Source organism: Peromyscus californicus, unplaced genomic scaffold (genome assembly GCF_007827085.1).
Source record: "Peromyscus californicus insignis strain IS unplaced genomic scaffold, ASM782708v3 Scaffold_13__1_contigs__length_99412109, whole genome shotgun sequence".
Lineage (NCBI taxonomy): Eukaryota > Metazoa > Chordata > Mammalia > Rodentia > Cricetidae > Peromyscus > Peromyscus californicus.
Window position 1 is genome coordinate 87,538,911 of NW_026294424.1, and position 24,225 is coordinate 87,563,135.

Genomic DNA, 24,225 nt, shown 5'->3' on the forward strand with positions numbered 1-24,225 from the left:
TAGGATTATCAGTTGATTATAAGGATGTACCAAAACTTCTTGTCAATCTGCTTCACCACACTTGGTCATTTAAAGCATTAGTTTTTCTCCATTTCAATTTTTATTAATATTGCTTGGATCAAAAATGAGTTTGAAGCTCGCCTGAGCAACACAGTAAAATTATATTTAAAAAAAAATCCTTGTGATTGTATTACTACTATTCCTTTAAAAAACCAACAACATTTAGTTGTTGTGCCAAGAATATTAATGTGAGATCTATTCCCTTAGTGGATGTAATTAATTTCTAAAATATACAATAAATTCCTACAAAGCCATAGTGTGAAAAAAAAAACATTTGAACAGATATTTTTCCAAAGTAGGAATCTAGATGGGAAACGGCTATCTGAAAAGCTCTCAGCAGAAACTCATCATTAGAGAGATGCTGGTAAAACATGAACCACTGCACACCTGAGCACAGCTGGTTCTCAACAAGACAACAAATCGAGAGTGCTGGATAAAATGCAGAGAAACCGGAACTCCTTTGTTAGCAGAAACAGAGCCAGCACGGGTGTTCCTTCAAGGACTCAAAGTAGAAAGGGCATGTGTCTCAGCAGTCTTCTTGTTGCAATTTATCCAACAAAAAGTGTCTGAATCATGGTTTCAGAGAAATATCACCAGTCTCTAATTTAGTGCGTCAATATTCATAATATTCACAAAACTCATGCAAGCATATAAATATACATAAATAAAAATTCTGTTATTAATAATTTGTGGTTCTCAGCATACTTCCAGAGTTAAGCTTATTCCCATGTATTTAGTTCATTTTGATGCAATTGTAAAAGGGATTGTTTTATTGATTTATTTTTCAAATAATTGTGAGTGTGTATATTGTGAGTTTTGTATCCTGGAACTTTACTGAACTAGTTTTTTATTTCTAACAGATTTTGGGATAGTATTTTGCATTTTCATTTCATGCAACTTGAGGGTGAGGTTGGTTTTACCATTTCTTCCTTTCTTTAAATTTTTTGTTCTTGTCTAGTTACTTTGGTCAGAATTCCTAGTGCTCTGATGACTTGTATCACTGAGCATGACCACACATGTTTTGTACATTGTCTCAGAAGATAAGCTTTTGGCTTTTACCCTTGAATGTTATGCTTGCTGTGAAATTTTAATAAATGGTCCTTATTATGTTGAAGTGGTTTTTCCTTTGTTTCTAGTTTGTGTAGATTTTTTTTTGTACATGAACAAATATTTATTTTTTCTAATGCTTTTCTCTCTCCATTGAAATATGCTTTCATCCTTAATTCTGTTGATATAATATCTCATATTGTCTAATTTTTCTTTAGTTGAACCATCCTTGCATGCCAGGTACAAATCCCACTTAATAATGGTGTGGTCTTTTTAACGTATCCTATAATTAGGTTGTAGATACAAGTGACCTTCCTCTATAATGGTCTAGTAGTCACCTGTAACTTTCTTTTCTTGTGATATTTTGTCTGGATTTGGTTTATGTGTAGTGTTGATCTCATAAAATAACTTTGTAAAGGTTTTTGATTTCTTTAATAACTTCTAAGAGATTAAAAAGAAATAAAGTTAACTCTTGTGGATGTGTTAGAATCCATCATTGAAACCATCTGGCCCTGGGCTTTTCTTTGGTAGGTTTCCATTTATTGGATTAAAAATCTCCATCACTAGTTCCAGGTATATTCAGGTTTTATATATTATGCTAAGTATAAAAATATATATTTGGTCATTATATCTGTTTCTATTTCATTTACCTCTTTCCTTACGTGAATTATTTTTTTCAATCTACTGATTTTAGGTTTGGAATGTTCTTGCTTAATCTAAGCACTTGTAGATATAAACTTTCTTCTTGGAACTGCTTAGGATTTGTATATTAGAAGTTTGGGTATGCTGTGTTTACATTTCCATTCAGTCTAAAAACTTTAAAATTTCTTCCATGAGTTTGAGTACTATGTTTATTTTTTTGTGTGTGAAAGTTCCATGAGCTGTTGGAATGATAAAAATATGTATTCTGATGTGTTTGGATAAAATGTTCTACAGATGTCAGATGTCAATTAGGTTCATTTGACCTTATGATATCATTTAACTTAGATGTTTATATTTTTTGTCAGGATTATTTGTATCAATATACACAATGAAAGGGAGGAATTTAGGTTGCTACTGTTATTATTTGGGGTGATACTGTGTCTTTACATGGTAGAACATATGTTTCATAAAACTGAGTGCACCGTGTTTAGAGAGTATATGCTGAAATGTTCTTTTGATGGATCATTCCCTTAATCAGTATGAGGCAACCTTTATATCTTTTAATTAATTTTTGTTTAAAGTCTGTTTTGTCAGACATTAGAACAGCACCATTTGCATGGATGTGTATGCATATGAATGTGGCCTATTGTCGTCTGAGGTACCCAGTGAGCAGTGAAGATTCTCTCTGCAGTAGCAGGTGATTTCTCTCTCACGTTATGATCCAAAGCACAACTAAAAGAAGTCAAGTTTTGGAGCCAGTGGCTGATGTGGCTACTAGCGCATGCTCCTTACTTACATCACAAACACATGGAAGATAAGTGGGCACAGCACAAGATCCATTGGAGAAGCTCTCAAGAGCTCTTGTGAGGTGCCCAGGTCAACAAGGGGTTGTCTAGTGTAGGACTGAAGGTCACAGAGTTTGTGGACAGGGAGTCCATGCCCTGGCTCTGTTAAATTATTCTGGCATGTTACCTGACTAACTCCTGTTAACATCAGTTCTCGCAAACAAGATGAGGATGTGGCTATCTAAAAACAGTGCTCCTGCTGTAGAGCTGCTTGAGGGTGAGGATGGGGGCCCTTTGCATTCAGCTGAATGTGCTGCTGCACATGAAGCAATGCAAATGAAGGCGTGTTATCCCAGTCAACTGTTCACAGTGTGAACTGGTCAGAACAGGTAGAGAAAGTCAATGGACAATACGTTCGTGCTATGTCTGTGTCAGCCCAGTCATCCAGAAGAAACAAGAGGCTTACATTTAGTATTTAGGCACCTGCTTGTCCAGGAACAATAGGTCACTTTGATTTTCAAGGTACGTTAGGTCAGTCACTTGGCACCCCCCCCCCCCCCCAAAGCAGTCACTGATACTCTTTTTTAAAGAACGTTCACAGGACAGGAAAATGAGAGGCTGGGGGGATATTAAAAAGAATTGTATGGTTTAAAAGATATTAAGAAGCAACAAAAACTGTGGCAAAAGTATCCACTGTTGAGATTTTTTTCCTCTTTTCCTTGGAGAAAATTTCTGTGGCAACATACATGTTCTAAATTCTACACAATGCCAGTAGTCACTAGCCACATGACGGGTGAACTGAATTTAATTTTATGATGTTAGCACCATAGCTGTTGGCTCCTGGGCTGAACTGTCTACAGTGTCCAAATCATAACCCCAAGAATAATTATTCTGAAAGGAACACATCCCCTCGCTCAAAAAAAATGTTAAAATCAGTAGTTTGTAATGCACCCCTGGCAATCTGCAGCGTAAGTCTTCAGACAGGGTTTCCCACCCCTGAATAAGGAGCTCTTCAAATGTGTTGCTTGGATGCATTGCAGTTCAACAGGAGCGAACACTCACCTGGCTAGGGCAGCTTGGCTGTGAAACCTTCATTCTCCCCACCCCCACCTCAAGAGCTATTATAAACCCTGGGAAAAAATGTGGACCATCTGTAGCTGCAGATGGGGATTTGTGGACGGTGTACAAGTTGCAGTCGTGGAATCAGCAGAGATGCCCAAAATATGTCATCCCAATCGACCAGTCAGAGTGGCAAGGAAAGCATTATCTTGTTCGGGTCCTCAGTCCCACTAACTCACCGTGGTGAATGGGCCCCTCAAGGGGTTACAGGCTCATCCCCTTTCCTCGTTCTCCGCTAAAACTAGTGCTTTAACTTCCAGCAGGCTGGACTCGGCGGCTCAGGGACAGGTTGGCGGCACTATTATCTGAAGCACCATGAAGTGTATTGCCACGGTCATTTTCTACCATTTGATTTTTACTGCACAAAAATGGGTTGTGAGCAAGTCATATTTTGACTTATTTGAAGAGCTGAGTGTTGTGGGTAAATGGACTATGCTGTTTTGATGAAGTAAGGTGATATTATTCATCGTTTCTGAGTTTCATTTTTTTTGGTGCGCTCTCTAACACACATAATTTTGTCTGTCAAGTTTACAATCACACTGCAGTTGCTAGGATTTGCTGCGTAGGAAGCAGATGAATAGGTGGTCAATAATGTCAGACCGTAAAGACCATTTGAGGAAACTTAGTTTATTGGTATGGATAACAGCCCCTTTGGTCTTCGGATTTTAAACTTTCTAAGACACTTTGGTGAAATACGCTCATGTATTGTGTTTGTCTAAGCCTCCTTGCAATCAGAATTCAATATAGGTCTGTGGTTCTGCTGGTCTCATCGCACAGAGAACACTGACAAGGAGGAAAGCCAAGGGACAGAGACCAACCCAAACCCCACTAAACAGCACGTCATTAGTCCCCTATCTCTCAGAGTCCAAATGAGGGGGCATTTTCGCCCAAGTTAAGGATTGTTTGAGACTGTGAGCAGGAGAGATTGGCAGAAGTTCAGACAGGTTCTGGAATACTTGCTCTAGTGTGGCTCTTAGACAACATAGAAATTGTTATTGGGATTCATAACCGTTTAACCATGTCTCTTAGGCCATCAAAACACAATGCTTTTTCTCATGAAAGTGAAGCCAGGTTAATGAGGTGCCAGGGTTCATGGGATTTTATGAACTCAGTGTATCTGTTGAGATGGCATCGCAACCATGTGCATAGGGACACAGTGGCTGCAGCCATCCTAGGTGGACAGTCTTCCCCACTTCTCTTGTCCTTGAGCAGAGGAACACTAGTCTTCTCTCCTTTGGAGAGGGAAAAGCCCATTCTGACAGGCTCTTCCCAGCCAGACACAGGGCATGAAACTGAGATGAAATGGCCGCACAGATTTGACCGGACAGTGTTGGTACCCAGATGTGTGAGCGTGACCCACAGGGGCATGTATGAGTTACTTACCCCACTGCTATGACAAAATACTGGACGGAAGCGACTTAAGGAAGGGAGGGTTTAAGTGGATCATGGTTTGCTGATACTGTGACCACTGCAGGAGCTTGAGGTCACTGGTTAGAATGCATCTAGAGAGGGAGGGATGAGGGAGGGAGGAAGGGACACACAGAGAGAGAGAGAGAGAGAGAGAGAGAGACTTTACTGTATTCAGACTGGGACCCCAGTCCATCCCAGGAACTAGAAACTCCCTCCTGTATATGCAGAGGGTCTTGTCACCTGGGTGTGGAAGACCTGGTTAAGTTGATAATACTGACCATCCCAGAGTGTCAGCCAGTTTTGTGGCTGTAAACTTCACCCATGTTTTCCAGTTCAACTTTACCAGTGATACAACTGGTGATTTTATCTCTCCTTGTTGAATCTTGCATCTTTTATTAGTTTCAAACACGAGAGGGAGGATAAATGGGTTTATTATCAACATGACAAACCTAGGGATGCACAGGACTTGGAAGCTTTGTGATAAATCTTTAAACAGCCAACACTACTATTGAAACATGGAAAAGGACATTGTATGGATGTGGCCCATGCCACTTTTTTAGGATTTGCAAAATAAGTGAGTAAATAAGTAATAGGAAGAGGAATACAGACAGAGGTATTGTATAGATGTATCCAACCTTCCCATCAAACAATAAACACAGAACCAATGCAAAGAAGAAAGCCAAGAGGTCAGAGCCAAGAGCCAAAACCTTACCCTTCCTCCTGCAGTGGTCCTACCTCTCCGAACCAGAGCTACCCCTGTGTTAAAGTCTTTATATAGAGTTCCTGTCCTGCCTTCTCATTGGTTGTAAACCCAACCACATGACCGCCTCCTCACAGCCTGTCTGTATAGGCCTCCAGGTTTTCCATGATTGGTATTAAGATTAAAGGCATGTGTATCCAATAATGGCTGTATCCCTGAACACACAGAGACTTACCCAGCTCTGCCTACTAAGTGCTGGAATTACAAGCGTACGCTACCACTGCCCTGCTTTCCTATGGCTTGCTAATAGCTCTGACCCCCGGGCAACTTTATTTATTAACATACAAATAACATTTTAATACAAATAAAATATCACCATATTTCCCCTTTTCTATTTTAATAAAAAGGAAAAAAAAGAAAAAGCTTATAACTAATATAAGAAAAACTATATACAAAAGGACAATAACTATATACAATATATACAAGTAATAAATACCTAAACAATGTCTAGTCCATTTGTATTTGACAAATTCAGAGAAAATAATTTCATTATCTATCCTATTTTGGTAAGTCCAAAATGTATCCTAATTAATCTTCAACTATAACTAACTAACCTTCAACTATAACTAACTAATCTTCAACTCCCTCAGAGACCCAAGAAGGAAATAATATTAGCTAACAAAAATAAAAACAGGAAGTGCACATAAGCAACCTCCAAAAAATTTGTGAGTTGACAGAAACAGACAGCTGTCTGGACAGTCACCTGAGGTTTCTCCGAAGTGCTGGGGCATCATCTTCAGCCTATAGGCCCAGCATATCCGACAGACTCATTTGTGAAGCAGGATGTACACAAGGTCAACAGTTCAACCTCACATTGAGTGAGAGTAGTCCATGTACCAGAAACACCTGAATTCCACCAGTGTCATGTCATGATTCAGGATTTCAAATTCTGGAAATTGCTGATGGTTTTCCAACTCAGCTGTCCATTCTTCCTGGCTGTGTATATATGGCTTCATCTCAGCATCCCATTCTTCTCCATATCCCTCCATCAAATGCCAGTCTACTATTGAGAGGCGTGAGCTTAGTTACTCTTCAAGAATAACTGTTTCAGCTGCTGTTCCATTGCACATCAGAGGCCATCGGCCCACTGCCTGTTCAGCTGCCTTCGAAGAAAAGGGCACTGTACCTTTTTCGAATTGCGAAGGCCACTTCAGGGATGGTGCCATATTGTCCTGGCCTCTGAAGATGCCTTTTGATAAAGCCATAACCACACTTGTTTTGGCAAGAATCAGTAATCCTTTGTTTTATGTCCTGTTTGTCCATTTTGTCCTGTTGATTCGAGGATACTTTGTTGTGCAGTAGCTAACTTTTGCCACAATGAAAGTTAACTCCATATGCAGTTTCTTCAATGCCCATATTTTCTCTGAAGTAGATTGGTACTGCCAGGAGCCGACATGTCTCATAGTCATAACAAAAAAGAAAAATTTTCTAAGTTATTAAAACATTTTAAATGCCATATTCTGTAGATCTCTGAAGGGTTTGAAGATAACCTGTCTATCTAAAATATATCTACTCAATCTTGAAAACATACCTAATATAACTACAAGTTCTATTATAATATCTAACTACTAACTTTCATTTCTTTATATCCTAATAGTTGGTAATAACATTCAAGGATCAGAAAATTGCATTACATTGTTAGATGAACGGTACAATTAGAAAAATATATATAACATTTTCTAACAATATCAATTTCAATATATATAATTTGTATACAATATAAAACAATCCAATCCAATGTAAAGTATTTACATTTTTCTTTTCTTTCTTTCTTTCTTTTTTTTTTTTTAATAAGAACCTTAAATCTAATCTCCTTTGCTTAGCCTTTTTCCTAACCCTTGACAACAACTTGTAACCAACCCCCCTAATCAATGAAAATTATCCCAGACCCAAAACCCATTAAAAGACCAAAAAAACCAACCGCCCCACACCACCTCTTTGGGAATGTGGGCGTCGTATTCTTGAAATTGCTTCCTGCTGGGTATGGGCGAAGGTATCTTTATCCTGAAAGAAAAATTTTAGGTTAATTGTCAAATTCTAGGAAAGGTAAATATATCCTTCGTTATCCAGTCTGTGTATAATGCCAAAATTCAGGGTTTATCTCAAATCCTTATTCAAGTAGTCTTTGAGACTGGATCATCTCAGCTAGCTCTTCTCAAAATTGCTCTGAGCACTTTGTAGTTCAAAGCTGATCTGTAGATGATGTTTGTCAGCTTAGTGATGTTATTATTGTCCACGTGGAATTGTTGTTGTTGTGGGGCCCCATCTTCTTCCTGGAGACTTCAGTTGATGTTAGGCCTAACCGTGATTTCCTGCAAAAAACTGATAAGAGACTCAAACACAAAGACTATATATGCGACTTTTTAGAATTAGTTAGTACTCTATATGACCATTTATATCTTAACAAAGTTTAAAATGTATATATATCTATATATATTGATCTTGTAAATTTTGATATAAAATTCATACTTTAAGAAAAGTTTAAAGAATCAGAATAGAATCAAAGAGTTGAGATTCGTAATAGAATAGTCCCTTAATTAATTTGGCTTTTCTCCTGTCCCATAGCAGAAGATGGCTCTTTTCTTCTGGCATGATACAGGGAGTTTGCATTTTCCTTTTAACAACATGCTTGAGTTTAAAGAAGGAGAGAGCCATTCTCCAACTCCAAAGTCAGCTTTAAATTTTAATTGAACTGGGACTATTAGAAGTTAAATAGTGTTAAATCTTTAAAGAAAAGCAGAAACAAACATTTAGGAAGACATAAAATTTTTTTTAGATAACATACCCATACGCCATTTCACTCTGTTTCTTAGGATAGATGATTTGTTCCTTTTCTTCAGTTGTCTCATTTGTCCAGTGTTCTTCAAATTCCTTAACCTTCATTCTCCTAAAAGACAAAAACAAAAACCTTTCCCCAAGGTTTTTTGGGGATGTTCCTTTTTGACAAGTTATCTGATTAAATGAAAAGGCATGTGTTACTGGTGTAAGTTAGTTTAAATTGGATGTTTACGATAGTTGATGAACTATCACCTCCTCTAATTAAGAGGTCTGTCTTGTTCAAACCGAACCTTTATCAATTTTGATGGTACCCACAGCTTATCTTCTCCTGTAGAAATAAAAGCAAAACCTCGTCCCCAACGTAACACATACCCTGGTTTCCATTCTGAGGTCAGCACATCCTTAAAGTATATAGGTTGATTTAATTCTGTAGTTTTTTCTATTATCCAATGTCTCTCTGCAGCTGTTGTTCCTTTCTCATTGGCATTGAGAAAATTCAAAGTTAATAGAGCATTATGTAGTCTATTTCTGGGGGTTTTTGTTACTCCTTTTTGTTTATTTAGCATATCCTTTAGAGTTCTGTTTGATCTTTCTATAACTGCTTGACCTGTAGGATTATGTGGTATACCTGTAACATGGTTTATATTATAATAAGCAAAAAACTGTTTCATTTTAACAGAGACATATGATGGAGCATTATCAGTTTTGATTTGTGCAGGTATACCCATAATGGCCATAACTTCTAGCAAATGAGTGATTACAGAATCAGCTTTTTCAGAACTCAAAGCAGTTGCCCATTGAAATCCTGAATAAGTATCGATAGTGTGGTGTACATATTTCAGTTTTCCAAATTCTGCAAAGTGAAACACGTCCATCTGCCAGATTTCATTCCTCTGAGTACCCTTTGGGTTACATCCTGCTGGTAATGGTGTTTGATTGTAGAAGGAACAAGTAGGACATTTCTTTACTATTTCTTTGGCTTGTTGCCAGGTTATGGAAAAATCCTTTTTTAAACCTTTACTATTTACATGATGTTTTTTATGAAATTCTGAGGCCTCCAGCACATTTCCTATCAATAATTTATCAATCTCATCATTGCCTTGTGCTAGAGGGCCTGGCAGACCAGTATGGGATCGGATGTGAGTTATATATAAAGGATGACTCCGTTTTCTGATTGTATCTTGTAATTGAATAAATAATGAAGTTAATTCTGAAGCATCGTGGATAAATTCTGCAGTCTCAATATGTAATACTACTCTTTCAGCATACTGAGAGTCAGTTACTATATTGAGAGGTTCTGAAAAATCCATTAATACCAACAGAATAGCATACAATTCTGATTTTTGAACTGAATTATAAGGACTTTGAACCACTTTACTTAAATTTTCTGATTTGTAACCTGCCTTTCCTTGTTTGTTGGCATCTGTATAAAATGTACGAACTCCAGATATGGGTTTTTTCCTCACAATTTGAGGCAAGATCCAATCAGCTCTCTTTATAAGATCAATTCTATTGCTTTTGGGATATTTGCTGTTAATTTCTCCCAAAAAATTACTACAAGCTTTTTGCCAAGCTTCATTTTCTATCCATAATTTTTCAATGTCCTCCTTAGTTAAAGGTACGACAATTTCTGCTGGGTCTATTCCTGCTAATTGACGAAGTCTCAATTTTCCTTTCCAAATCAAGTCAGAGATTTTTTCCACATAAGTTTTTAATTTTTTATTTGGTTTATTTGGTAAAAATATCCATTCCAATATAATATCTTCCCTTTGCATTAATATTCCTGTTGGGGAATGCCTAGAAGGTAAAATAACCAAAATGCAATCCAGCTTTGGATCAATACGATCTACGTGCCCTTCATGTACTTTCTTTTCTACCAAGGCCAATTCTTTCTCAGCTTCAGGTGACAATTCTCTTGGACTATTTAAGTCCTTATCACCTTCTAAGGTTTTAAACAAATTATTCAGTTCATCATTTTTTACCCCAACAATAGTTCTTAGATGAGAAATGTCTCCAAATAATCTTTGAAAGTCATTAAGAGTCTGTAGTCGATCTCTCCTAATTTGCACTTTTTGAGGTCTAATTTTTTGAAGTTCTATTTTATATCCTAAATAATTAATAGAATCTCCTCTTTGTACCTTTTCTAAAGCAATTTGTAATCCCCAGCAAGGCAAAATTTTCTTTACTTTTTCAAACATTCTTTCTAAAGTATCTGCATTTGAATCAGCTAATAAAATGTCATCCATATAATGATAAATTATAGATTTAGGAAATTTTTTACGTACCACTTCTAATGGCTGTTTTACAAAATATTGGCACAAAGTTGGGCTATTCAACATTCCCTGTGGGAGAACCCTCCATTGAAATCTTTTAACCGGTTGAGAATTATTATAAGTAGGCACTGTGAAAGCAAATCTTTCTCTGTCTTTTTCTTGTAAGGGTATTGAAAAGAAACAGTCTTTTAAATCAATAACTATGAGAGGCCAGCCTTTTGGTAACAGAGTAGGTAAAGGAATTCCAGATTGTAAAGAGCCCATTGGCTGAATTACTTTGTTAATTGCTCTAAGGTCTGTTACCATTCTCCATTTACCAGATTTTTTTTTTATAACAAATACAGGAGAATTCCAAGGGCTGGTTGATTCTTCAATATGATGAGCATTTAACTGTTCTTCCACCAACTCTTGTAAAGCCTGGAGTTTCTCTGTTGTTAAAGGCCATTGCTGAACCCATACAGGCTTGTCTGTTGACCATTTTAAAGGTAGAGCTGTTAATGTTTTTGGAAGATTATCAGTTATTGTGCCCTGTTCTTGTATGACATGGATGGCTGGTGAGCACTCATTAGAATAATATCTTTTAATATTTGTCTCAGAAACATGTACTAATTTATGATTTGTTTCTGAGATTGGAGGGATATTAATCTGAGTATTCCACTGTTGTAACAAGTCTCGACCCCACAGGTTCATAGCTATGTTAGCCATATATGGTTTTAATTTTCCTTTCTGTCCTTCTGGACCTATACATTCAAGCCATCTTACACTTTGTTTCACTCTAGATAATGTCCCAATTCCTAAGAGTTGAATGTTTACCTCCTGAAGAGGCCAAGTTGGATGCCAAAATTCTGGTGCAATTATGGTAATGTCAGCACCTGTGTCTACCAGACCAGACAACAAAACACCATTTATTTTTATTGTTAGTTTTGGTCTTTGTTCATTAATAGAAGTTTGCCAAAAAATTTTCTTTATGTTTTTTCCTGTATTTCCTATTTTCTCTGTTTCATCATCTCGACTAACATGATTTATTCCAATAGACATTTGGTTATTTAGTTGCTTTGAGTAGGGGTTTCCTCTACAACTGCAGGAAAGGTTTGAACTGGATTTACTGTGGGGGCCTGCCTGAGGCCCCTCTGGGAGTTTCCCGAAGCTCGAGGCAGAGGGTTACCCTGTCTGTCCCTTGTTGATCTACATTCGTTGGTCCAGTGTTTTCCCTTACCACACCTTCTGCATACTCCAGAAGGAAGGGGCATTCTGTTGCCAGTGTTCCTTGAATAAACATTATTTCTAGGAATGACCTGTTTACAATCCCTTTTCAAATGTCCTTGCTTTCCACATCCAAAACATCTAACATTGCTCAAACCTTTTGAAATTGCTTTTCCTACCCACATATCATCATGGTCATAAGCCTCTACATTAACTGTATCTCTAATCCAATCTTCCAAAGGTGCAGATCTTGCCTTTAACGGCCTAATTATTCTTTTGCACGCTGCATTTGCATTCTCAAAGGCTAAAGATTCAATTATTATCTGACTAGCCTCTGAATTCGGGACCATTTTTTGTACTGCTGAAGTCAATCTTTGTAAGAAGTCTGTGAAAGATTCTTTGGGGCCCTGTATAACCTTTGTAAATGACTCAGTTTTTTTTCCTGGTTCTTCAACTCTGTCCCATGCATTCAAAGCTGCCGTTTTACATAGAAGTAGGGTTTGGACATCATATGAACATTGTGTTTGTACTGAAGCATATTGGCCTTCGCCAATAAGCTGATCCTGGCAGACTTGTATTCCGCTATCCCTCCATTGTCTTTCTATATTTTTAGCCTCATTACTGAACCACATTTTCCACTGGAGATTTTGTCCGGGTTCAAGAACAGCCTGTGCCAATTCCCGCCAGTCCTTTGGTATAATCCTATTACAAGTTGACCAGGTGTTTAACATTTGCTTTACATATGGGGAGTGCATGCCATAAGATGCTATTGCCTCCTTAAATCTTCGTAAGTCTAACATTTCAACTGGAACCCAAGTATTTTGTTCATTGTCTTCATCAGGTAGCTGCTGTACGGCTACTGGATAAATTAAGGGTGATTGTGTGAAAACTGGCTTTCTTTCTGTAACCTTACGATCCAATTTTGAAACAACTTCACTATTTATTTCTTCTGTCTGAATTTGAATTTCTCTATAATTCATTTTTACCGGTTTAACAAGTTTTTCTAAGACTGTTATCCTGGCACTTAAGTTGACGATCTTTTTAAATAGTAAAATGAGGATAAGAAAAGTAATAAACTGAATAATTCGATCAATATTAATCTTTTCATATAGTTGTTCCATTGTCAGAGTGCCTAAAATTTCAAACAAAGCCCAATTTTCTTCCAATGTACACATAAAGCCCATTTTTTTTTTTTTTAATGTAGAAAAAAATTCTCTTTTAAATAGATATGTTAATTGACTTACCAAGTCTGGGTAGAACAGTAGAATCCCAGGGAATTTCACAGCCACCTGGTGTTCGAGGTGTGAATCCAGCGAGAGAGAGAGAGAGAGAGAGAGAGAGAGAGAGAGAGAGAGAGAGAGAAAGTGTAGCCGCTTGAGCCGAGTCAAGCCTTGGCTTTACAGGCAGGGGCCCTGTTCAGCGGGGCAGGTCTGAGTTGTTTGTAGCAGTTCCAGCTGCGGGTCAGTCAGGCCTGGGCCCAAGCTAGGCAGCCAGGCCGCCCAGACTGGAAACCGGACCTGCCGCCAAGCCAAGCCAATCGGTTTTTAATGAATTCTTGTCACGTTGGGCGCCAAATGTAGATGTATCCAACCTTCCCATCAAACAATAAACACAGAACCAATGCAAAGAAGAAAGCCAAGAGGTCAGAGCCAAGAGCCAAAACCTTACCCTTCCTCCTGCAGTGGTCCTACCTCTCCGAACCAGAGCTACCCCTGTGTTAAAGTCTTTATATAGAGTTCCTGTCCTGCCTTCTCATTGGTTGTAAACCCAACCACATGACCGCCTCCTCACAGCCTGTCTGTATAGGCCTCCAGGTTTTCCATGATTGGTATTAAGATTAAAGGCATGTGTATCCAATAATGGCTGTATCCCTGAACACACAGAGACTTACCCAGCTCTGCCTACTAAGTGCTGGAATTACAAGCGTACGCTACCACTGCCCTGCTTTACTATGGCTTGCTAATAGCTCTGACCCCCGGGCAACTTTATTTATTAACATACAAATAACATTTTAATACAAATAAAATATCACCATAGTATTGCTTACCAGCCAAATACCTAATGTGTGGTAGTTGGAGGCCTGAATATTTGTGCATATTCTCTTATCTCTTACAATTAATCTAGTAGGTATGTGCAATGATTGACTCTACTTTTTCAATGGTAGAGGCCAAGACTTAGAAAGACTAGCATACCCAGAGTACAGTGCTAATCGGTAGTCAAGAACACCACACGGTGTCTCATGTGCACTCTCTGAGTCTTTAGGGCTCTCTGCCTGCCTTTAGGGCTGGGCTGACTCCACTCTTCATGTTTCCTGGTGACTTACATAAACGTACATTCTAGTGCACTGCTGGGCAACCGAGTTAGACTTTCTTATGATTCCCTTCTGCTTGTTTTTATCTTTCTCAGGTTCCTTGTCTGAATTTGGAGAGACACCTCTTAACTCACATCTGTTTTGCTGAGTCTCTGAACTCAGCCTATCTCTTTTTATTCTCTCAGTTTCCTATGAATCATGCTTCTTTGCTCATATCTTTGTTTTGTGCTCCAAGTTACCTTGAGTATAAAAGTTAGATACAATTTTGGTTGCTCAGAATTTATTCTCTCTCTCTTTTCTTCCCCTCTCCTCCCATTCCCTCCTCCCCCCTTCTCCTCTCTTCTCCTCCTCCTGTCTTCTCTTCCTCTCTTCTTCTCCTCCTCCGTTCTCCATCCCTCCCCTATCCTGTCTTCTCCTGTCATGTCTTGTCTTGTCCTATCCTGTCCTGTCCTCTCCCAATAATGATTCAGAGGACTCAAGGCAAGGCAAGTCAGTACAGACAATATACAGGTAATGTTCAGTATAGTTGTATAATCCTGTGGTCAGAAAGAAATTATTTCTCCAAGGGCCTTTTCATGATTGCTTTACCTACAAAGTGCTAATGCCTTTTCTACTTTTGGAGGAAAATGTCAAGTGGATGATCATGAGTGATATTTGTGCACACACAGAAGTCAAGGTCAGGCGGAGGTCTTGGGACTTAGAGGAGTAAGACTTGGGATTGAAATGTGAGGCCACCAAACACCCACATCAGGGTGGAACTAGGCCAGACACAATGTTGGTGAATCCCACAGAGAAGGGGTAGACATGAGGAAAAAGCTCAAGTACATCTAAAGAAAGGCATACATAAAGACGGAGTTTTGGAGATGGGGAGAATTCTTGTGAATACTTGGCTTAGCTCTGTGTGGAAGGCACAGCTCTCTGTGGCACGACATGCACCTTCTGGTGTGAGGACTCACTGTTCATTTTAATCCATTTTCTCATCCAGGTAGTTGTTGATTATTTATTGTGTATTACATGTATTTGCTGTGGAATAATCCTTTTGTACACTGTGAAGATTTGTCACTTGGATTGGTTTAATAAAAAGCTGATTGGCTGGTAGCCAGGTAGGAATTATAGGTGGGACAACCAAACTAGGAGAATGATGGGAAGAAGAAGGGCGGAGCCTGGGAGACACCAGCCAGCCACCACGGAAGCAGGACATGTAGAAAATGAGGTAACAAGCCATGAGCCATGTTAGATTAGAAATATGGGTTAATTTAAATGTAAGAGTTAGCTAGTAACAAGCCTGAGCTATCAGCTGAGCATTTATAATTTATATTAAGTTTCCAAGTCAGTTATTTGGGAAGCAGTTGCTGGTTATTTGAGAGCAGGTGGCAGACAGGAAAACTCCGCTTGCATGTACTCATATGAAGTAGACATATAATAGTGAGCAAAATTCATATACCAATGAACAAAACACGAGAGGTGGGTAAACAGGACAAAGTGTGAGAAGGAAGCCCAGTGGAAACATCAAGGGTGGAGGGACACCCAACTCTTCCACTCTGTAAAGGACAAGGAAGGATCCATGATGATAGCTAATTTTGTCTTTGCTGGATAAATGGGAATGTGTACATTTTGGGAGAAGAGTAAGGTTGTTTCAGGTCACATGCTTGAAAGCTCAAGTGAGGGAAAGCAAGGCATACTGACATTACTGATGGGACACCCTATGACTAGACATGGATGGAGGGTTTCAGACACTGAATGTGGAGAGGAAATCGAGAGTCAAGTCATCCAGCATTTGCAACTCCTGCTAACTCCAGTCATGTCTCACTGGTGACCAGACAGGTCCACTTACTCATTTCACAAGCACCTCACACTCAGCATGCTCCAGTCTCAACTCACAGACATCTACATCTCCCAGAAATAGGTCTCTTTCTCAAATTTCCTTTCTCAGGTATGGCCCCACATACCACGCACCTGTAATACCTAAGCACCATCTAGTAAGTCTATTTTTAAAAACACTTTGGCCTCACTCTCAGCATGCATACTAAAGAAAAAATGGTGTCCCGCAGATCTTATCTCCTAATGCTCTTTTCTGGTACGTCCTCAGTCAAAGCTACCACCCCCATTCCAAGCCCTCTCACATCTCACTCTGACAAGTCCCCAACCTGGCAATATTCCCAAGCCCACAGACTTGCAGCCTCCACTCTGTTCTCCGCTGAGAAGCCACAGCAATGCTTCCAGAACAAAATCTTGAGTAGGTATCTCCTGTTCAAAGTCCTTCAGTGGCTTTAGCGTGGTTGTGGTTGGAGAAGGGGTTATCTAACCCACAACATTCAGGTTGCAGTTGTCACCCTTGGCGTAGGTAAGACAGAGGCACATAAACAGATAGGAATGAGACAATACTTTTGTGTCCTTAGTAATTAAGAATAAAATTCACTGTTTGAATAAAGCCTCCTGCGTTTTTTTTGTTATAAATGAAATAGTACCAGTATTGTTTGAGCATCATGCAGTTTTGACAAGATCGCTTGGTCTCTTTTCTCATCTAAGGGTAGCTGGAGTTACGTTTTTCTCTACACTCAACGTTCTCACCCCTGTAGGACTGGCTCCTTTAAACAGAGATTCACTACACACTACTGCAAATAAATTTTATGTCTGAATATGATAAGACAATGATTACTAAGTGTTTGTTGAGTCCACCGTGGAGTTCAGATAATAACACTTAACCATAAAGTATGCTTCTTGCCCCTCTGACTATCAATCATACATAGGCAATCTGCCATGGAAACTCAGGATGAAGATTTATCAGCAAGAAGATAGGAAAGCAGAGAGTAAAGGCATATTTCTCTCTGCCCACCATCCACCCCCAGCTCCTAGAGGCTGGCCTTGTTGCACACTCAGATGTTTTGAAAGGACAGGCGGCATTGCACATGGTAATGTCCTGGTAAATGGGGAACAATTGGTTCTCAGCAGAAATAAACAAACCAGTCTTGACATGTAGTTTTGATAGTTTTGGTAGCATCAGCATTCCCTTGCTGGCTAATTTAAAGCCTTCATTCTGACCCCAGTGCTGGATAAAGATGTGCATGGCTTGCTTGGGCTGTTGATAGGGGCCCACACCCTGGTCACAGGTCTGTGAATGTTTCCGTGTACGTCAAAGATGAGTGGCGCTATATTGCAAGAGGTGTTATATTTTGGACAAAACAATATTTTCCAGCATTTGTGATCAGGTATTTTTGAGAGTGCATTACAGACAGCTACTCCTAGGAAAGTGTTATGTGAAATGAAGGAAGTTAGCAGTGTCGGAAGGCAGGGGAATTGAAAGAGGAGAGCTTGATTATAAAGACCAAGAGGCACTGTTTTGTTCTTTGATTTTGTTCACAATACTCTGCATTGTGCGGCTGAGTGGGTGCTGGTGGCCTGGTCAGCAGACTTTCCATTGTCCCCGGTACCATTCAGTCAACTGCCATGTTGCTGAGTGAGGCAGCCGGCCAGGCTGTTGGGCTGTGTGAGCGCGCTGTGGAGTGCTGGCCTCAGTGCGTTCTTTGTGGAGCTGAGAACGCAGGGTATTTGTCCAACTCTCTTGACGAACAAGTGTCCAGACCTACACAATCAGTGTCAGCACTGTCTTTCTTCTGGTTATGGCCTTCAAATCCCAGATTACCTGCAGTTCTTCGATCTTCACACTCCATGTATTAAGGTTTTCAAATGATATGAGTAAAAGATCCCATGCCAATCCCCACCCCCACAGAGAACAAAAGAAAATACATTAATCTAAAGGAGTATGAAGCAAATAATTTAATAATAATAAAAATAATTCTTATAGTGCACTTAAAAATCTAAAAGGGCTTTGATACAAAACTTGTTGAATGTAACTAAATGGCTTTTTGAAACTGAGCTTTGGTTTAAGATAATATTTAGACTTTTTACTCACGGTCTTTACATACCAACCCACATACCATTTTTTTACTTAGACAAACTGGCTATACAAAACACTTACAAAATAAATTCTAAAAGACTTTTTGGTCAGTGCAATTTCAAATACAAAAAGTAGAGGCTGTTTATTTCCTTTGTGTAATCAAGAGTCCCCATGCCCAAATAGTGTATGGATTATTATGTTTAAAACGTCACATGATTTTTATCGCTTAATCCACCAGATACAACTTCTGCCTGTTCAAGGTTTCTACACTGAGCCACAATACAGGAATCTCTAGGTATTAACGATGTAGTTATATTACCTATATGTAGTATTAACTATAGTAGGTAAATGTAAGATAGTGAGGACCACAGACCCCGGAGTGAGAGCTGATCAAGCGCACTGGAAACAGAAGGAATGAATGATCTTCCCCCTCGGCATCCCCTCTTCTCCCTGCTCCTTTCTCCCGACAACCCTCACCCTCACCGCTGGTTCTGCCCGGCCCAGTGAAGCCTCTGCACCCTCCCACTTGTAATTTGTCGCTAATCAGCTGTCACTGTCATCGCCGTGATGAGGGGTTCATCTCTGGCGGAGGGTAATGGCCTTAAAAGTCACAGAGTCAATGTCAATGGGATCGCTCCAATTCAATCACTGAGCTGAATGAGGGATGGCACCTGCTGACATTAGCACTCATTTTGAGCTCAAGCATCTGGGCCCCAGTAAATAACCATCAGTGGGTGGGTCTGGGGGACAGGTCATTAGCCCCACGAAAAATAAATATCGCTTCCCTTGATGGCTGCGAGTAATTTAGCTCAGACGAGGAAATTTCACCCTAGATTAAGTATGATGAGCCAATATCAGTCAGAGGAGGCCAAACAGTGAGAGCCTGATGAGATAGAGGGAAATTTATATTCAGCTGGCTGCATGTGAGATGAGCTCAAAGCAACGGTGTACCCTTCCGACCCATCTTCATGTGCACACTCAATGGTGGCCTTATCATTGCTCGCCTCTTCCTAGTTAATACTTTTTGGGGGATGGGTAGTTGAAGTGGAGATTGGAGGCAGGGTTCAAATTTCCTCCAGTCTGCCTTTCTGATTTTATTCTGTAGCATAGAAAGTCCTGGCCTGGCCCTTTCACAGCTTTTGGCTAGTAGAAGGGATTTGCCATAGCTTCAGGCTTTCACATGCAGACCACCCCTCTTGAGAGAGCAGACCCAGCTCTAATTGTGTTGAAGGGCTTGGGGGCTCCTCTCTGGCTTGGAAATGGCTTGGGAGAGGCAGGAAAGTTGATCCTGGTCCCTCCATTGTTTTGCATTGTGAGGAAAAAGGAACTACTCCCTTTGATTCACAAGAAAATCTTTTTATTTGTCCCACTGATATAATCCATCAAACTCAGCAGGCTTATTAATAGAAGTCTTTATTAGGAACAGTTTGGCTCACTTTAAAATCATATTTTATATCCGTAGGGCTCTGCCCTCGGCCCACCCTCTCCCTCATTGAGCCAGACATGTCTTAAAATGGGACAGACCAGCGTCCCAAGTAGTCTCTTAAAATAGATATCAAAATGAATTTATTTTTCTTGTTGTCTCCTTTGATAACAGGTCTGGGAAGTGGTTCTAATAGAAAATATATCAGCTATTAAAATGTTCTCTAAGCAATATATGCACATGTGACAATGAGAGCCCAAAGTTTAACAGTGGCTGTATAAAGGAAGGTTTTGATACCCAAACTGTGTATCTGAATTTTTTGATGGTGGGACACATTTTATTACAGAATGCTGGAAATGGGCAGGGGAGGTGGGGCTCAGTGGTGAGGAGTATTTATTGCTCTTGCAGAGGACTCTGATTTAGTTCTTAGCCACCTATAACATCAGTTCCAGGGAGTCAGAAGCTCTCTTCTGAACTCCAAGGCCAGTAGGCATAGACATAGTGTACATACATACATGCAGGAAAAACGCTCAGACACATAAAATAAAAATAAACAAATCTTTAAAGAATACATACCTGAGGAAAAAAGAGGTGTCTTGGGCAAAGGTACGGATTGCAGGTGGATCACATGGGACATAGGACCAGTCAAGATCTCAGAAAACTCTTAGGTTTATAAGAGTTCAACAAGCACTTCCTGGATGAATTATAGACCTGCTGTAATCATAAAACGCACCACAGACATGAGCCTGTGAGGGCTCAGTTATATCAGAGCAATGGTCACAATTGTAAGTCTAGAAATATTTGGATAATTATTTATTCTTGACTATAGTGGTCACTTAGTTTTAGATAAATGAATGATAAACAAGTGTCTGCTTTAAGGCTCCTCTTTGAAACATCAAATTCCAGAGGGAGAGGACTGGATCCGAGACTGCTACATTCTTGGAGCCTAACTCAGGGGATGTCATACAAGAGTTAGTCAAGGGTTTACAAATAAGTGAGTAAGTAACCCAATGTTTGGTGTTACTGGGGACCACACCTTGTGCGTGCCGAGCAGGTGCTCCTCCACTGAGCTACGTCTTCAGTCCACAAGCAAAACCTTGTGTGGGGCCTCATCTGTCAGGTGCTGTTGTGATTTGATGTGAGGACTCGGTCCAAACTGTAGAGCTGGTTGTGTGTGTGTGTGTGTGTGTGTGTGTGTGTGTGTGTGTGTGTACTGATTACATCGCAAGCGCTTTAACTTAGTTAATGGGTTAATCCACTCATGGGCTCCTAATTTGGTGACATAATTTGGACATTCTGGAAGGTAGGATGTGGAGCCTAGTTGGAGGGAAGGTTTCTGGGAGATAGCTTGGAAGGGACTGTGTTGTCCCTGGCCTCCTCCCCTCTTTCCTCTTCCTCATCTTCTTTCCTGGATGTTAGGAAGTAAGCCTCTTTCTCTGTCATCCACTCTCTGCCTCATAAACAACCCCCAGTGACGGAGCCAGATGAACTGGCGCTGAAACCTCTTAAAACCATGATCCAAAACAAATCTTTCTTTGTAAGTTTTTTATATGTCAGTTGTAGTGTTAGAGCAGTGAGCGGGTAACACTGGCACCTGGTGAACTCTAGTGGGCTCATTTAGCCTTGTGACATTGAGAGACAATGTTATTATCTACACAGGTCACTCAAGAGCCACTGAGTCACACCAAAAAAGACAAGAACAAAATAAAACAACAAAAACCGCCTAATACATAAGTAAGTTACTCTTTTGTACTATGCCTTGTTTATAGCTAACTATGGGTCATAGATTGGACATGCCTGGGAAGAGTGTGGTGTGTACAAAGCAGAGCTTATTACTCCATATATATAAAAAAGTGGAAGAAGAAAGACAGCGTGTGCCTTACGTCTTCAGTTTCTGTGATATAATCTGATGTTGCAGAAGGAATTAAGGAAGGGAGTGCCATTGCACAATAAAGGCTCTCCGAGAATTGCTGCAGGAAAGAAAACATGACCCTTGGTGGATGGGAATGTGAATACAGTGGTTTTGTGTTTGATTCTTCAGAAGTGTTCACTCCCACCCAGGAGGAAAAGAAGGAAAAAGCAGTTGGGCGAAAGACAAGAGTGAAAGTTGAAAGCAAAAGTAGACTTAAATATATCTGTCTACATGGTAAGCATAAGTATATGATACATAAAGCAAGGGTACCAACTGGAAAGGGACAAAAGTCCCCAAAGTGCATGGAGGCGCTGTCTTCCAAAGGCCCAGGAACAAGTGTTGTCGTGTATTATTCTCTTTCACCCAACAGTAATAAAGGACTGTTCCATTAGCACGTGTGAGATTCTGTTTAACTCCCACAGTAATAATGGACTATTCCATCAGCACACGTGAGATTCTGTTTAACCCCCCACAGTAATAATGGACTATTCCATCAGCACACGTGAGATTCTGTTTAACCCCCACAGTAATAATGGACTATTCCATCAGCACATGTGAGATTCTGTTTAACCCCCACAGTAATAATGGACTATTCCATCAGCACATGTGAGATTCTGTTTAACCCCCACAGTAATAACGGACTATTCCATCAGCACATGTGAGATTCTGTTTAATCCCCCCCACAGTAATAATGGACTATTCCATCAGCACGTGTGAGATTCTGTTTAACCCCCACAGTAATAACGGACTATTCCATTAACACATTCCAGAAACTCAAGGCGCAGGGTAGTTCCGTCAGTGGTTTGTTCACTCAGTAAAATGCTGAGCCAGGGTTTGGACCCATCATCTCCTTTTATCATTAAGAAATAATATGCCTTGTCTTTGTAGTTTGAAAATAGGAGAATGAAATCAAACCACTAAAATGTTTGGGATTTTTTTTTTGTAGCAATTATTACCAAGAGGGCTTCTTTTTAACCTAGTCTGGAGTTTGGCAAATGACCCTTTAATTTTTGATCATTTGTCACTTGGCTTAACTAGTTGTTTGAGGATGTTAGTAGAAGATGAACATTCCATTCCATTGAGATTTGGGATATTTTGCTCATTAAATAGCTCATGTTTTACTTCTTTTCTTTTGTCACAGATAGTTGAAAATTATTGACTTTGGAAAGTGGGAAATAAGCACTACATATTCACCATTAACATTTGTAAGTGTGGCTGCATGCGCACATTGATACACACCACAGACACTGGCTCTTTGTCCTTCACTTACTTTTATAAGGTAAGGTCATTGATTTTTTTGTTGTCTTGTTTTGTTTTAAGGAGTCTTTTTCTTTTTCATTTTTATTCTTCTCTCACACATTATATCCAGACCTCAGTTTCCTCTCCCTCCACTCCTTCCAGCCCCTCCTTCACCTCCCCTCCCCCCTAGATCCACTCCCTCTATTTCCCTTCAGAAAAGAACAGGCCTCCCAAGGTATCAACCAAAATTCAGCATAAGTTACAAAAAGACTAGGCACATTCCTTCATTTCAAGGCTGGATGAGGTAACCCAGTAGGAGAAAAGGGTCCCAAGAGCAGGCAAAAGAATTAGAGATACCTCCCACTGCTACTGTTAGGTGTCCTACCCCAAGCTAAACAACTACAGCAGGTATGCTGAAGACCTAGTGCAGACCCATGCAGGCTCCATGGTTGCCACTTCAGTCTCTGTGAGCCCCTATGAGCCCTGCTTAGCTGATTCTGTGGGCCATGTTCTTGTGGGGCCCTAGACCCCTCTAGCTCCTATAATCTTTACTCCCCTTCTTCCTTGGGGTTTCCTGAGCTCTGCCTAATGTTTGGTGTGGGTCTCTGCATTTGCTCCCATCAGTTACTAGATGAAGCCTCTCTGATAACGATTGGGCTAGGCTCCAATCTATGACTATATCAGAATATCATTAGGAATCATTTCATTGATTTTTTTTGTGGTGATATATTGTGTACCCTTAATGAAATTTGCCTGAAGATTAGAGAACAGAACAAGTCACTAGACTAAACACAGATGCCAGGCAGTGGTGGCACATACCTTTAATCTTAGTCATTAATCCCAGCACTAGGAAGGTAGTGATGGCATGAGGAGACAGGAACTGAGGCTTTTCAGGCTGAGGAGTCCTAGAGGTAAGACGTGGCAATGGCTTGTTCCTTTGTCTCTCTGATCTTTCAGCATTTACCCCAGTATCAGGCTCTGGGTTGTGGTGATATTTTATTTGTGCTGAAATGTGGTATTTTATTTGTATGTTAATAAAAAATTTGCCTGGAGATCAGAGGTCACACAGTGAGTCATAAGCAGAAGTCAGGCAGTGGTAGCACATGCCCTTAATCTGATCACAGGGCAGGCAGAGTCTCTGTGTGGTCAAGGACACAGCTAAGCATGGTGACACACACCTTTAATCCCAGTACCAACCATAGAGACCTGGAGGTCTGTATAGACAGGTAGTGATGAGGAAGTGATGTGGTTGAGCTTAGAGCCAATAAAAAGACAGAACAGGAAGGCAATAAAAGCTCAGGTTAGACAGGAAGAAGCTCTCTTAGGAAGCTATGGTGTGATGGTAAGTTAAGGCTGACTAGTGGC

The 24,225-nt window shown here is 39.9% G+C and overlaps 1 long non-coding RNA gene across 1 annotated transcript in view; it reads left to right on the top strand.

Annotated features, from left to right (window-relative positions):
* Window positions 1-22,894, top strand: part of LOC128108971 (uncharacterized) — a 45,943-nt gene extending 23,049 nt beyond the window's left edge. The window contains exons 3-4 of the long non-coding RNA XR_008217623.1: window positions 21,369-21,443; window positions 22,763-22,894. This is a non-coding gene — a long non-coding RNA (uncharacterized LOC128108971). The remainder of the gene's footprint in view (window positions 1-21,368; window positions 21,444-22,762) is intronic.
* The last annotated feature ends 1,331 nt before the right edge of the window (window positions 22,895-24,225 follow it).